This window comes from Hyaena hyaena, unplaced genomic scaffold (assembly GCF_003009895.1).
Source record: "Hyaena hyaena isolate Hyena2069 unplaced genomic scaffold, ASM300989v1 scaffold_26, whole genome shotgun sequence".
NCBI classification, from domain to species: Eukaryota; Metazoa; Chordata; class Mammalia; order Carnivora; family Hyaenidae; genus Hyaena; species Hyaena hyaena.
In genome coordinates this window covers 3822225-3838592 of record NW_024080658.1, presented here as the reverse complement: position 1 = coordinate 3838592, position 16368 = coordinate 3822225, and positions in this window count along the sequence as shown.

Below are 16368 nucleotides of genomic sequence, written 5' to 3'. Positions count from 1 at the left end.
AAAAGTGTGTGGCCTTCACTTCCTATTTCTTCATCCCAGTAACTAAAATATGATGATGAATCTCCTTCATCTATGTGGAAGAAAGTAATACCTAGCAATGGCAGAAGAGTAAGAGAGAGAGATCTACATTAATAATCCATGGAACAGCCATATCAGCCCTAGAATGTTTCTCTTTAGGCTTAGGTAAACCAGAAATCAAGTTCTATCTTATTTAAGCCACAGTTATTTTGAGTCTCATCAGAACCATGAAACAATGTGGTAATGAATCCAGAAACTGTAATGCAATGGAACATATATGACGTTGGCTTAATGGTTAGGCAGTGAGTTGCAAAGGATATACTCTGAAATTAAGGCTGAAAATCTAATGGCAAATCATTTAGTAAAAATGTTTCAGGTCACATCAAATCAAGTCTCACATCAAATCAATTTGACTTCTTTTGACTCTGCCATCTCCATTTGAGAACTGTTGGGCTCACTCAGAGAATCCAGGATAATTTTCCTCTCAGAGTCATATTATTAACCTTAATTCCATCTGCTACCTTTATTCCCCTTTGTCGTGGGAGTTAACATATTCACATGTTTCCAGGACTAGGACATGGACATCTTTGAGAGGCTGTTTTTCTGTCTACCACAACATCTCCTGTGATAATTTGAAAATCAAAACCCAACCTAACTGTGCCTACTATAGGAAGATGTTGAAGTTTTTCAGAATATTGGTGCATGTTGACTACTTTTTGCCATTTTCCAAAAAGCCATACAAGAGTAAATTGGGCCAGAGGAAGAGTCAGCCTACTTAGGAAGAGGCTTTGTTTTCATTTTCCTTCTTATTGGCCTGGGACAGGGTCCAGATATCTGGATCATCACAGGGTTGGAAAGGTAATAGCTGCTATATCTGGTGATTCTATAGAAGGACATAAGCCTGTATAGCTCAAGATTTTCTAGAGTGTCTCTTGGTAAGTGTTCTCTGCCTAGATGAGAGGAGGAGAGGACACACACGGTGACACAAATCGGACTATGGATATTTCCTTCTTACCCTGGCCAATTTTTAATGATCTCAGATACCTTGCAGGAAAAGATTAGTGTGGAGGTGAGTAGAGCGCAGGAAATAAAACACTAGAGTTTTCATGCTTAAGAAGTATGTTATGTGAGACCATTGGCTGTTGTTATTGTCCCATGGGATTGACTGGAATCAAAAAGGCCAGAAACTGACTAGGTCTTTCAGGGGATTATGATACTAAATGAATGGAAACTTGATTGGGAAAAGCCTGAGATTGTTACACACTAAAACACCCATAAATCTTTGAACCTGCTCCACCATAATGTGGTTTTGTTACCAAGAAGGATAACCTTTGAGTTACTGAATGAGGACAATGGACACAGTGAAATTCCCAAAAGAAAGGCCAGGGTTTGGGGGAGGAGGGAGCAGAATGACCATGAAGCAAGTAAGGCACCAGCCTCAGGTGCAAAATTTAAGGGGCTACAAAAAGTCAATAATGAAGATAAGTGTATGCTCATGAAATACTTTGAACAATTGAAATTAGTGGAAAAACTCCTCGATGAATAAAATATCAAAAATTTTAATGATGACAGGATCAGCAACAGTGCCATAGGAAGCCATATTGGAGCCTGAGGGAAAAGGAAAAATCAGTTGTATTGATCCTGCCTTTATTAAAAATTGATATTTTTTTCATTGTGGATTTGTGACATTCATTTTGTTTGCTTAAAATATCACATTTCTAAAATATTTTTCTCTTGGATACTGAATTTTTTAATGCTCCTTTAAGTTTTGTGCCTGAGGCAAATGCCTGCCTCTTCTATCCCACCTCACTCTAATCTGGACCATAGGGAGATAGAGAGGACATTAATCCAGAATGTTCTGCCCAGTGAACAGAACCAGAATGCCAGACCAGTAAATTAAAGAAAGAATTTACTCCACTGCCAAGGAAAGGAATTATAGACTCAGTTGTGTCCCTCCAAAATTTGTATGTTGACATCTTCACCACCAATACTTCAGTGTGACTGTATTTGGTGATGTGGCTTTTTAAAAGGTTATTAAAAAGCCTTGTTGAAAATGAGGCCCTTAGGGTAAGCCCTAATCCAATCTGACTGGTATCCTTATATGAAGAAGAAATTTGGACTCACCAATGAGACATTAGGGTCGCATGCAAAGAGGAAAGGCCCTGTGAGGACACAGAGAGAAGGCAGTCATGTGTAAGACAGGGAGAGAGGACTCAGAAAAAAACTCACACCTACTGACCCCTTGATCTTGGACTTCTAGCTTCTAGAACTGTGAAATTTTTGTTATTTAAGGCACCCAGTCTGTAATATTTTGCTATGGCAGCTCTAGCAAAACTAATATAGGAGTACTTTGGCATGTGGTATTCTTTTACAGCAATACTTGATAATTGTTATAAAACAAGTGCTATATGGTTCTAATTTTTCCTTTTTCTAAACAGGAGATTTGGGGGATTTCATGTTTGTTTTAATTGCCACTATATATCTCCTAATCTGCTGTTCTATATTGCTGAGGGATCAAATAACTGGTCTTTTAGGTCATATAGTTAACTGGACCACAGCAGACACACCTTGTCATGGTAGAAAAGACTATGCATCATCTGCAGATATTGGGCTTTGAACTGATATAATGACTGATGTGTGACCTTCAAGGGTCACATACAAGGAGGGGTGAGTGTATTCCAGGAGCAAGAATAAGAATGCAAAAAGATATTAGGGTGGCCACAGGAACAAACTGGGATCAGAATTTCTATTGTCTCTCAACATCTACTTTGTCTTTCATTCTTTAGTAACAGAACTCTGAAATCTCAGCTACATACATGGTCATCCAGACTAAAAGTCCCCTTATCAATAAATGGGACCATACACTTAATCCTGAGCAATGATATATGAGTGGAAGAAATGTGTACAACTGCAAGATCATGTCCTAAAAATCATGTGCTACATCCTCTCCGTCTTTCTATCAGGACTTTACAAAGACTGACATTGTGATGACCCATTTTTAACTGTGCTGATAAGGGCTACATGCACCACTCCAATGAAACCAAAGTTGTCTGTCACTCAGTTGGCCCTGGCAAGTATAGACAAGAACACATGGTTGGGAAATATTCATCGCTATATCCCCAAGCCTGTGACAAAATAAATGTAATTTTACTGTTCCCTGGGCTTAATTGGAGAAATTTGAATATTTCAAATTATGTTGAATAAAAAGGGATGAAATATTTTGGGAGGTTAGTTAGGCTCTCAGGTCCATTACTATAAGAATCTAAAGAATAATGGTATCAACAAGATAAAATCATCCTTCCTTCTCATATAACATTTCACATGTAAGCAGTTGGGGTTAATATGGTTGCACCATGATGCCTATAAGACCAAAGTCTTTTCTATTTTGCAGCTTTACCATCCCAAATTTATAGCTCTAGCCTTGACTCATATCTCTAGACTTTCAGATTAATGTGTCTACTTGCCTAATCAACATCTCCACTTGGATATCTGAAAGGGAACTCAAACTCACATTTCTAAAATCGAACTCTTGTTTTCCTCCCCTAACCCTTTCTACCCCTACTCTTTCTCATGTCAGTAAATGGCACCACTACTCACCCAGTTTTTCACACTCAATGCCTCCAACCATAGTCCTGGGAATTATTCAGGACAACTTCTGTTGGTTTAGAAAGATATCCCAAGTCTGCTAAGCTCTCAGCTTCCCCACTGCAGCCACTCCAGTCTAAGCCACCATTACCTTTAGAATACACAATCACAGCAGCAACTTAATCTGACTCCCCACTTCGACTCTCAGATTGTATATTTCTTCTACCACAAAGAAGCCAGAATGTACTAACGTTCTTGTTGCTGTAACAAGTTGCCACAAACATAGTGGCTTAAACAATATAAATAAGCTTATGGCATTAGACCTCTGTAGGTAAGGTGGGTGGTTTCTCACAGAGTATCACTCTGACCTTGTATCCTACCTCCTTCTACTTTTAGGGACCCCTGGCATTACACTGAAACAACCTGGATAAACCAAAGTAATCTCCCTATTTTATTTTTTTTAAGTTTACTTATTTTGGGGGAGGGGAGGAGGGGCAGATAAAGAAGGAGAGAAAAAATTCCAAGAAGGCTCCACATCATCAGCACAGAGCCTGACACAGCGCTAGATCCCACAAACCATAAGATCATGTCCTGAGCGGAAATCAAGTCGGTCACTTAACCAGCTGAGCCACTCAAGTGCCTCAAATCTATTTTAAGATTAGCTTATTAGTAACCTTAATTCCATCTGCAACTTGAATTTTTTTGTGATGTAAAGTAACATATCAGTAGGTTCCAGGGATTAGAATATGGAATTTTAGGAAGGTCACTATTCTGCCTACCAAATAGTGTAATATTTAAGTGTATAAATCAGATTTTATTTCCCCCTCTTATGTCCTCCATTGCTTTCTTATTCACACTTATAACAAAATCCAAAGCACTTATGCCATCAAACATCCTTTTTGTGAGCTGTCCATTTCTAGATTTATTCTATTCTCCATAACCCTCTCCCACAAAATTCTACTTAATGTCACCAACATTCTTGCTGTTCCCAGAATGCCAAGCATATTCCCCCCTCAGAGCCTTTGAATGTTTTTTTTTTTTTTTACAAGGAACCTCTTCTCTGATCCCCTTCCTCACTTTATTCATGCCTCTGCCCAAAAGGCATTTACTAAGAAAAGCCATCTGTGACCACTATCTGTCACTGTCACCATAATGCCTGGTACCAGACATTATGATACCACCATATCAGCCTTACTCTGAGTTATTGTTATTCATTGCTGACATTATGTGACACATTTATTTGTTCATTTCTGCTAGAATGTGAGCTCCATGAGGATAGGGGATTTGTCTTATTCTCTGCTTCATCTGTAGCACATAATAGGTGTCCAACTGATATTTGGCAAACGACTGAGTGAGAGGTTGAATGTAAGAAGAAAATAGCTGATACACTTGATATTTTCATCTAGTCCCAAACATCAAAATAACTCAACCACTGTCTTGCAAGATATAAACCATTTAGATTCAGAACAATCCAGGCAGAATACTACACTTAAGCCTCACTCAGTCCTATTTGCAATGCAATTGAAAGCAAGGGATTTGTTCCATTTCCTTCCTTGTGTGTCTTGGTTTTCAAATGAGGTGATTAATTCCAGCCAGCATGCTAAGCATGTGCAGACTCTGTGTTGAGCCTTCCATTCTACCTTGGGGATTCTTGCACAAAATAGGACAGAGTTGCTAATCCACTCTCTACAGATGCTGCAGCCGCACCTTGCAGATTGTCAAAGAGGAGTGACAGATGCAGTGCCCAGCAGCCCCAAAAGTTGCTCCATGGGATTCTGGACTAACGGCTTTAGAAGAGTCATTATTGATCAAGTAAAGTTTCCAACTCTGGTAAAGTGATTGGTGTAGGGAAAACACATGGTTTCATAACAGAAATGGATTTAACTGATTTGCTCTTAACAATCTGAACCTAATAATCTCAAATCAAAAAAATGTGTATGGAGAATCTTCCATAAGCCAGGGCCTACAGGTCTATGCCAGGGACCACAGCACTCAAGAGAGAAGGAAACACTGTCTTTGTCCTCCGAACTCTCTAACTCATTGTAGTGATTTACCCTAAAGTCCATTAATGTAGAAAGAAGAAAATGATCCTGTCTTCGGAAGACCATTTAAAATATTGTGGGTATAGAGGAGAAAGCAGGAAACAACCTCCTTGACCTCCACCGCAGCAACTTCTTACTTGACACATCCCCAAAAGCAAGGGAATCAAGAGCAAAAATAAACTGTTGGGACCTCATCAAGATTAAAAGCTTCTGCACAGCTAAGGAAACAACCCAGAAAACTAATAGGCAACCCAACAGAATGGGAAAAGATAGTTGCAAATGACATATCAGATAAAGGGTTAATATCCAGAATCTTTAAGGAACTCACCAAACTACACGCCCGAAAAACAAACAACCCAGTGAAGAAATGGGCAGAAGATATGAACAGACACTTCTCCAAAGAGGACATCCACATGGCCAACAGACACATGAAACGATGCTCAGCGTCCCTCCTCATCAGGGAAATACAAATCAAAACCACACTGAGATACCACCTCATGCCAGTCAGAGTGGCTAAAATGAGCAAATCAGAGAACTCTAGATGCTGGCGAGGATGTGGAGAAACGGGCACCCTCCTACACTGTTGGTGGGAGTGCAAACTGGTACAGCCCCTCTGGAAAACAGTGTGGAGGTTCCTCAGGAAACTAACAATAGAACTCCCCTATGACCCAGCAATAGCACTGCTAGGAATTGACCCAAGGGATACATAAATGCTGAGGCATAGGAGCACATGTACCCCAATGTTCATAGCAGCACTCTCCACAATAGCTAAAACATGGAAAGAGCCTAAGTGTCCATCTACAGATGAATGGATCAAGAAGATGTGGTTTATCTATACCATGGAATACTACATGGCAATTAGAAAGAATGAAATCTGGCCATGTGTAGCAATTTGGATGGACCTTGAGGGTGTTTATGCTGAGCGAAATACGTCAGGCAGAGAAGGACAAATATCATATGTTTGCACGTATAGGAGGTTTAGGTGGAACTTGATGGAGGAACAAGGGGGAGAAGAAGTGGGGAAATGGTGGGGGAAAGGGAGAGAGGCAAACCATGAGAAACTCTTGAATGCTGACAAAAACTGAGGACTGATTGATGTGGGGGGGAGGGGGGGATGGGCATGGAGGAGGCCACTTGTGGGGATGAGCACTGAGTGTTATGCGGAAACTAATTTGACAATAAACTATTTGTAAAAAAAAATAATAAAAAATAAAAGGATTATATGATTAAAAAAATTAAAAAAATAAAATATTGTGGGTAATATTTGACCTTTGTTATAGAAAACAAATGGAAAACTAGCCATTGTCAGGAGTTATTGTCTATTCTTTTGTATTGTGATTATTGAGTATGGTCAAATTCCCTAATCATGTGAGCAACAAAGGAGATAGTCGCAAAGATGGATGTCGGATGTACCTAAATTAAAATAGCTTCCCACACATATTAGTTTCTGACTTTGTACTCTGTCTCCTGGATCTTGACTTAATGTATCTAAAACCCATATTTTATTCTAACTTGACCATTTCTTCTCTGATCTATCTGTTTTTCTGAGCCTTACTGATCCCCTTCTACTTTTGATCACTTTTAGATTTCTGATCACTTATCTCAAACCTTGACGACAAGCAGATTCCTAAACCTCTCACTTGTCAGACCACAGGCAAAACTCCTACCTGACTTTCTACCTAGAAAGTACTTTCTACTTCCTGCCTAGAGAACTATGCTATATTACTGCAAGAATCACAGAATGACAGTCATAGAGATAATGAGGTGGAACAGGATACATTTGGAGACTGACCTGGTGTTGGGTTCCCTCTGCTGGACAGCTTCACATTTTCTGAATAACTGAAATTTGAGTTCTGAGGACAGGAATTATTATGTTTGGGTCTCCTTAAAAGAAATCATATGCAAGTGTACATGGTAGGAATTTGTTTCATTAAATTGAATTTAATTAAGATACTCTGAAAGAAAAACTGAAAAAATGGCTAAAGTAATTGGTTTACTTCCACTCTGAAAACCTATTTGTAAGCCTTCTACACAGGTCCCAAATTAAAAAAAAAAATATTTGGCATCTGTGTTAAGTATAGGCATAGTCAGGTTTAGGTAGGTAGGTAGGTAGGTAGGTAGATAAGTGGGTAGATAAGTAGATAGATGACAGATGACTGACAGAAGATAGGTAGGTGAATGATAGGAAAGATAGAAACTGGGTTCCCACAGGAAGTCTAGAAGAAGCCATGAATATCAACAAGATGACCAATATCCAATCTACCTAAGGGAATCCTCAGCTTGGCCTGTCTGAAAACAGTGAGATAGTGGAACACTAAGATCTTTTAAAGGCAGGTCTCAACATTGTCTTTGGCAATAAGAACACCAAGCTTCCTGAGATTAGCAAAAGAGCCAAGCAATGGCCTGAAGTCCAAGGTCACTAAAAAGATGGTAAGTTAGAATTAATCATGTCGGTGCTTTGTTTAGGAAGTTCCAAGTGGATGTACATACAACTGATAACTGTCTCAAGATTTGCCCTTTTATATGTAAGTCATGAATCACTAAATTCTTCTCCTGAAATCATTAAGCTATATGTTAATTAACTTAGATTTAAAGAAAATTAAAAATAAACAAGTAAATACATAAAAATGTTTAAAAATCAGGTAGTTAGGGTAGGCCCTAATCCAAAAGACTCATGTCACTATAAGAAGAGACTGGGACACAAGAAGACACAAAAGCAAGACCATGTGAGGACACAGAGGTGGCCATCTATAAGTTAAGGAGAGAGATCTCAGGAGAAACCAACCTTGTCCGCTTCTTGGTCACAGACTGCCAGGCCTCCAGAACTGTGAGGAAATAAACTTCTATTGTTTAAGCCAGGAAGAAAGGAAAAAAAAAATTTGCCCTTTAAATAAGCATTGCTTCAAAGATCTAAGCCCATTTTAATTAATAATTAGCTTATTTTTCTCTCTTAACCATTTGCATCTCTATGCTCTCCCAGTGAAAGGAGTGTGGTGGCCCTAAAGGATATGGGGTTTTTTAAAATTTTTATTTATTTTTGAAACAGACAGAGAGAGAGAGAGAGAGACAATATGAACTGGGGAGGGGCAAGGAGAGAGGGAGAGGGAATCCTAAGTAGGTTCCATGCTCTCAGCCCACAGCCCAATGTGGGCTTACAAACTGTGAGATCACGCATGACCTGAGCTAAAATTAAGAGTTGGTCACTTAACTGATTGAGCCACCTAGGTGTCCCTAAAGCAAATGTGTTTTATATCTTTTGTGTTTGGAGAAGGTAGGGATGGAAAGAGGGAACCAGTATTTACTGAATTTCTCCTACATACCAGATATCTTATATATATTAGAAAATTTAATATTTACTAGTAGCCAACATTTGTCTAATATACAAATTTTTAAAAAAATGATTATATATTTGAAAAGGACAGTACACAACTAAATGGGGGAGAGGCAGAGAGACAGAGAGAGAGAATCTCAAGCAGGCTCCATCCTTAGTGCAGAGCTCCATGGGACTCAGTCAAAATCAAGTCAGATGCTTAACTGATTGAGTCACCCAGTCGTTCCTCTAATATACCAATTTCAATGAATGAAGCAAAACTCAGAGCGTCTTCTAATATCATTGGGCTGAGATTTGAACCCAGGTATGTCTGACGCTTGAGGCCCAGTTCTTACCAATAAATACACTGCTGGCTAGAAAATCTAGGATTCAAAGGAAATGATATGAAGAATTGCAAGAAGGAAAGCAGGGAGGCAGAACTACACTCTGCCTCTGTCAGACCTTAAGAGTTCAAACAGAGCAACACAAGCTAGCCTGCCTGGCCTGTAGTGGACTGCAAGTATTAGGCAGACCTGAGAAATCTTGACATGGAAACAGTGTTGGTGATAAATGAGTTCAGGATCTTTATCTTAGAGTTAAGGAAAACAAGACTTGGAATGAGAAAACTCCTTGTCCATGGTCATATTTGATTTTTGACAACTGATCAGCATCAGAGCCAAATGTAGAACCCGTAAATTTTGATTCTCCATTCAAAGCTCTTTCCATTATTCCATTCAATCTTTTCAAGAAGAAATTCTCAGACATGGGATCTGCATTCACTTTCTGTGGAGACCAAAATCACCTGCACAAGAAAAGACTTGAGTCTGGAACTTCAGACTACTCAGAAAACTTAACACCTATACATATGTATGGGTCCCGTGAAGAGATTTTCTCCTTTGCAATAAAGCATGAATTCAAGTTGCTACCAAACAAGAGGAAACAGATTTACTCTTAACCCCAGCTTTGTCTGTTCTTTGCATAAGGAGCATGGATTAAGGTAGCATACTTAACTTGCTGTGTTGCCTTAAGCCACTAAACTTCTATGAGTTGCATTTTAATCACCTATAAAATGAAGATAGTAAATAATATACAAGTTCCTCATTATCTCAATTTTATTATCTGAGTCTGCACAATAATGAGACTGCACAGGAAAGCAAAAGCCATCATAACATGAAAATATTCTCTAATGGTCTAATGAGTTGATCATGTATAAAATTAGTCTGCTCTCTACATCCCTCCTCTCTTAAGATTCGTATCTATCTCTAACCATTAACTCAATGTCTTTGATCATTAGTCTATAAATATAACACAAGTCCTTTGCCAAGAAAAACCATAAATCTCAGAAAAGTTTCAGAATTTCAAGCAATAAATGGAAGTAGTACTGCCAAACAGCGCAAATCACACAAAAAGCCACCACCCTAGAAGGATCTGGCCTAGTTAGTCAGGTGTAGAAGAGAGAAAAGTCCAGGTGGATAACAAGGCAGGCATGTCGAAGGAGAGAGGTTCCGATAGCGAAATAATAATAAAGGTCCTTGGGAAAACTGATAAAGCCTTGAACATTTCTAAAAAATGACCTTCTCGATCATGCTTTGAATGTCAATTAAACATTAAAAGGATGTTGCATTGTGCTCTCATATCATTTTGCCAGAAATCGCGTTTAAAAAAATTCACTATTTTTCAATAATTAGCCCTAGTTGTCATTATAACCAAAATTACTATATTTATAGAAAAACACTATTTTTCATTACTTTATTTCTATATTTCTCAAGATAAATTCTCAATGGAAACTTTTTCCCCTTACACAAGAAAGCTGCATTCTTGTTGCAGCTTTAAGTGGATTCCCTCATAGTGAATAATTAGCCTTACACAACAAGACTCTTTTATCTATACAACTTCATATTATTATAGGAAGCAAATGAGATAAAACTTACAAATGCATTTTGGGAATTCTAAAGTGCTATATTAATTCTAGAATTTATTCTGTTCCCAAAAAGTAAATGTTTTGTTTACTGCGTTCAAGTTACTTCCACATACATTATTTATTTTATTCCCATGACAGTCCTTGGAGACAGGTATATATCATCTTCAAATTAGAAATTAGAAAAATGAAGAAACCTGCTCAAGGTCACAGAGCTATTAGATGGCTTGGCTTTACTGAAAGTCGAAGTTAATTGTCCCCAAGTCCAAAGCATTCACTCTATTTACTTGAGGTCTGCAAAGCCACTATTTTGTAGTTTAACAACAGCTAAACATTTGCATTTCATATAGTTCCATCTAACACATTCATTCCAAAAGTATTTACTGACCATCTACTCCCCATCAGACATGAGTCCAAATTCTGGGGATATTGTAGTGATCAGTACGAAGTCCTTGCTGTCATGGAGGTTATCATCTAGTGCAGTACATTATATAGAAAACAATGAAGCCAATAATGTAAACAAACAGGGCAAATAACTTATTGTGTTATGTGCTGTGCAGTTAATCAATAAGAGGTAACATGTAGAAAAGTATTCTCTATGGATCAGACAACTCACCACTTTGCATAGATTAACTCATTTAACTCTCAACATTACTCTGTGAAACAGGGAATATCATAATCCTCATTTTTTGATGAGAACACAGAGGCACAGTGAAGTTAAGTCACTTGCTCTGAGTTATACATCCAGAAGAAGAACCAAGCTTCAAGCCTAGGCAATCAGCTCCTGGAAGTAATCTTCAGCACTATGCTATGTAACAAGATGATGTGATAAAAAAGTAACTAGATAGCTAATAGATAACTAGAACTGCTTCTCAGTTACATTGGACATCATTCTTTATTAGTAATCGTATCATGTTTAGAGTCCTCTTACACATATCTGAAATATGATGCATCATCTCAAATAAGTTATTCTAATTCTGTTGATAAATAGGGAGACTTTTCAAGGACTTGGAGCCATCAGCCAAAAACAATTTCACCCAAAGTCCACACAACTGCTTAGGTTATCATTATCTCCAAATGGCCCCTTGCAAGAGCCTATTAACATGCCCAAAGTACTCGCAGTCTTTAAGACAATAGTTTACCACTCAGTAATATTGGAATTGCACCATGCAGCCATGTGGCTACTGCTTCCAGAAAAGTGTAAAACTGGGAAGAAGTGCTGGATGAACTGGTAATAGCCAACTTCAGGATGATTTCATCTCTCTCCAGTTGCCTCTTTACTTGCTGCTCAGCTGTGATCCTTGCTCATCCCCAGATCCGAAGATCAGAGGAAATAATGATCGTATTTCCAATTAGAACAAATAGTAGCTATCTTGAGCTGTATCATTAATCCTTTCAGAGACATTTGTATTGTGTTACTTATTCTGTAGCCTAATGAGGCATAAAAGAAGAATTTCTTTCCTTTTCCTGTCTCTAAATGTAGGTCCAAATAATTGCTCATGCTGCTGGAGACTAAGGTTAATTTGAAGTAAAGACCCAGCTGGGAAGTTTTCACTTGTCTAAGAAATGGAATCAAATGTGTATAGCCACTGTCATAAAACTGTCACCTGGTGACTTTCTTTTTGCAGTTTGAGCCTCAATACTGCAATGCCTTCACTTGACTGTGCTTGCTGCTTATGAATATATGCCAAGAATAGTCTATCCTTATGCACCATAGGTTTTTTCATTAAAACTGTTTAACATAGCAATTTTAGTATTTATGAAATCATTTACTTATTGAATAATAAATGTAGCAAACCTTGCATTTGCTGGAGATGCAGAGATGACCAGAGAATTGTCTCTACATTTAAAGGGTTTAGAAAGTAATGGGGAGGGGTGCCTGAGTGGCTCAGTTGGTGAAGTGTCTGACTCTTGATTTCAGCTCAGGTCATGATCTCACAGTGGTGAGATGGAGCCCTACAATGGGCTCTGCACTGACAGTGGGGAGCTTGCTTGGGATTCTCTCGCTCGCTCGCTCTGCCCCTCCCCCACTCAAGCATATTCTCTCTCTCTCTCTCAAAATAAATAAACACTTTTTTAAAAAGTAATGGGGAAGCAATGAACATACACTAAATTTAACAGTGATGCTTCGGAATAGACATGATGAAAAATAAAAATATGGAAGATAATTTTCTTTCCTAGCCTCTAGTGTTTTTTTCTAATACTAATTTTATTCAGTAGAGCCTGACATCCTAGATTTATCTCCCCAAACAGTCAAGGGATATGACATATCCAAATAGTGACAGTGGTTTGCTTATGTATAGGGGAATACCTATCAGTATCTTGGTGTAAGGGACAATCTGTTTTGTGGGGGGGCACACCCAAGAGATTCTTATGCACTGCTCCCCTTACTCTTAAAGTGTATCAAAAATTTGCCTCATAATAAGAATTAGCTAGGGGGTGCCCAACTGGTTCAGTGGGTAGAGTCTGCAACACTTGATCTCGGGGTTGCAAGTTCAAGCTCCACACTGGGTACAGAGATTACTTAAAAATGCTCAACGTCACTCGTCATGAGGAAAATACTAATCAAAGCCACACTGAGATACCACCTTACACCTGTCAGAGTGGCTAAAATGAACTAATCAGGAAACTCTAGATACTGGCAAGGATGTGGAGAAATGAAAGCCCTCTTGCACTCTTGGTGGGAATGCAAACTGGTGCATCCCCTCTAGAAAACAGTGTGGAGGTTCCTCAAAAAATTAAAAATAGAACTACCCTAGGACCTAGCAATAGCACTGCTGGAATTTACCCAAGGGATACAGGATTGCTAATACATAGGGGCACATGTACCCAAATGTTTATAGCAGTGCCTTTGACAACAGCAAAATTATGGAAAGCCTAAATGTCCATTAACTGATAGATGGATAAAGAAGATGTGGTTTATATGGACAATGGAATACTACTTGGCAATGAGAAAGAATGAAATCATGCTATGCAGCAATGTGGGTAGAATTGGAGGGTATTATGCCAAGTGAAATAAGTCAGTCAGAGAAAGACAGATATCATATGTTTTCACTCATATGTAGATCTTGAGAAACTTAAAAGACCATGGGAGAAGGGAAAGGGAAAAAATAGCTATAAATAGAGAGGGAGAGAAGTAAACCATAAGAGACTCTTAAATACAGAGAACAAACTAAGGCTGGATGAGGGGTTGGGGAGAGGTGAAAGTGGGTGATGGGCATGGAGGAGGGCACTTGTTGGGATGAGCACTGGGTGTTGTATGGAAATTAATCTGACAATAAATTATATTTAAAAAATAAATAAATTGTTAAAATCCCTCCAAAAATAAAGTTTTTTAAAAAAGAATCATCTGGAATGCTTGTTAAGCACAAAGATTCCTGGGCCCTTTTACTGACAGTTCAGATTCAGGAAGTCTGGAGTATAACCCACAAATCTGTATATTTAATAAACACCCAGGTGGTTCTTAGCATCACACCTATTTGGGGAATGGAGTTTTAGAAACACTTTTTTCTTTTAATATTTTATTTATTTCTAGGAGAGAGAGAGAGAGAGACAGTGTGAGCAGGGGAGGGTCAGAGAGAGAGGGACACACACTCTGAAACAGGCTCCAGGCTCTGAGCCAGCAGTCAGCACAGAGCCTGACGCGGGGCTCGAACCCACGAACCGCGAGATCATGACCTAAGCGAAAGTCGGACGCTTAACCGACTAAGCCACCCAGGCGCCCCTAGAAACACTTTTAAAACTAGTCCTATATTTTAATCATTTGTAGTACTTATTCTTTAGCACAGAATGGTAACTAGGATTATTATGATAACCGCTGCATAATGTATGTAAATATCAAATCGCTGTGTTATACACCTGAAACTAACACATTATTATATGTCAATTATTCTTCAATTAAAAACAGAAATAATTTAGGGTGCCTGGGTGGCTCAGTCAGCTAAGCATCCAACTTCAGTTCAGGTCATCATCCCACATATTATGAGTTCAAGCCCCAAATCAGGCTCTGTGATGACAGTCCAGAGCCTGGAGCCTGCTTCGGATTCTGTGTCTCCCTTTCTCTCTGCACCTCCACTGTTTATGCTCTGTCTCTCTCTCAAAAATAAACAAAATTTTTAAAAAAAAATTTAAAAAAGAAATAATTCTAGTTATAGTTGTAGAAATGTCAAGAATCATAAAGCAGGCTATGGAAATTCTGTTGTTTTGTCCCATAAGGGTAGGGCATCTGATCCACGATATCAAACAATGTAAGCTAGGAATGTAATTACAACTAGATAAGCAATCATATTCCTATGAAGACTTTAGGGGCTAGTGATTACATTTATCAAATTATAGAGCTATTGCTAATTTTATGCAAGTATAAATTAACAACCTTTTTATAATAGAGTTATAGATATCCAATTTATATATAATAAATTAAAAATAATTAATATTTAAGCCGAAACAGATGAAACCTACTTCTACTTATGGTACAGTTCACATCATTGGAGACATAAATCTTTGTGGTCCCTCTATGACCATATCCTTATAGAGGCTCAGAGAAATAATATTACAAGGAGGGAGTCCATAGCTTTTATTTTAAAGAACTGAAGATGAGTTTTAGAATGAGAGCTGGAGAAAACTGCATGATAAGCAGAAATAGTCGAAGTTGGGGGGTGGGTAGAGTTTATTCCTAAGGACACTGGAAAGAGAGAAAAGGGAAAGGAGGAGAGAAAAAAGGGAAATAAGATAATGTTGATAGTAGCAAGTTTTGTAAAGGAGAACAAATTTTCTATGTAGTTTATTTTTATGACTATATAAATCATCTCCATCTTCACAAACTTTTAGTACAACATCCATTGAAGCCACCATGATACTACATGCGGGTATTTTAATTTTCATAGTTTTGGTGGAAATGAGATAAAGAAGATGCATTCAATGTGTATATTATAGAATGGAGACAACATCCATGGCAAAATAGGATAATCCATACACTAAACTGATTGATCAGAAACAAGATATCAGTACCAGGGGAGACCAGGATGATGCAGACATAGCTCCCCCAACATCACCGCCCAATCATATACGCACATGCGCACAATCTCTGCTACTATGCAATTGGATGGGGTTTAAACAAACTTCATCTGAGACTCAAAGATAAACTCACATCTGGGTTATACATGTAATATGTAGTACATATAAGGGGGCTTTAGAAATAAAATATATATTCATTTAAATCTTGTCCAAATATGGGATATAATATAGGCATTAGCATTTGTGTATGTTGATGATACCATTTGGTCATGACTAATTTATTCTAAGTTCTCTTAAGCGTTTTGAACTCTGCTAGGCATTAGAACAGATACGTCTGTGGAAATCAGGGAGGTAGACAAGGAAGTATAATATTCTACCCTGAAAAGAAACTTCATATCTAGTCCTAAGTGTTATAAAGTATTATCCATATAACCCAACTTCCTGCTTTGATCCTAAAGTAAAAAATCTTGCCACAGTATTTT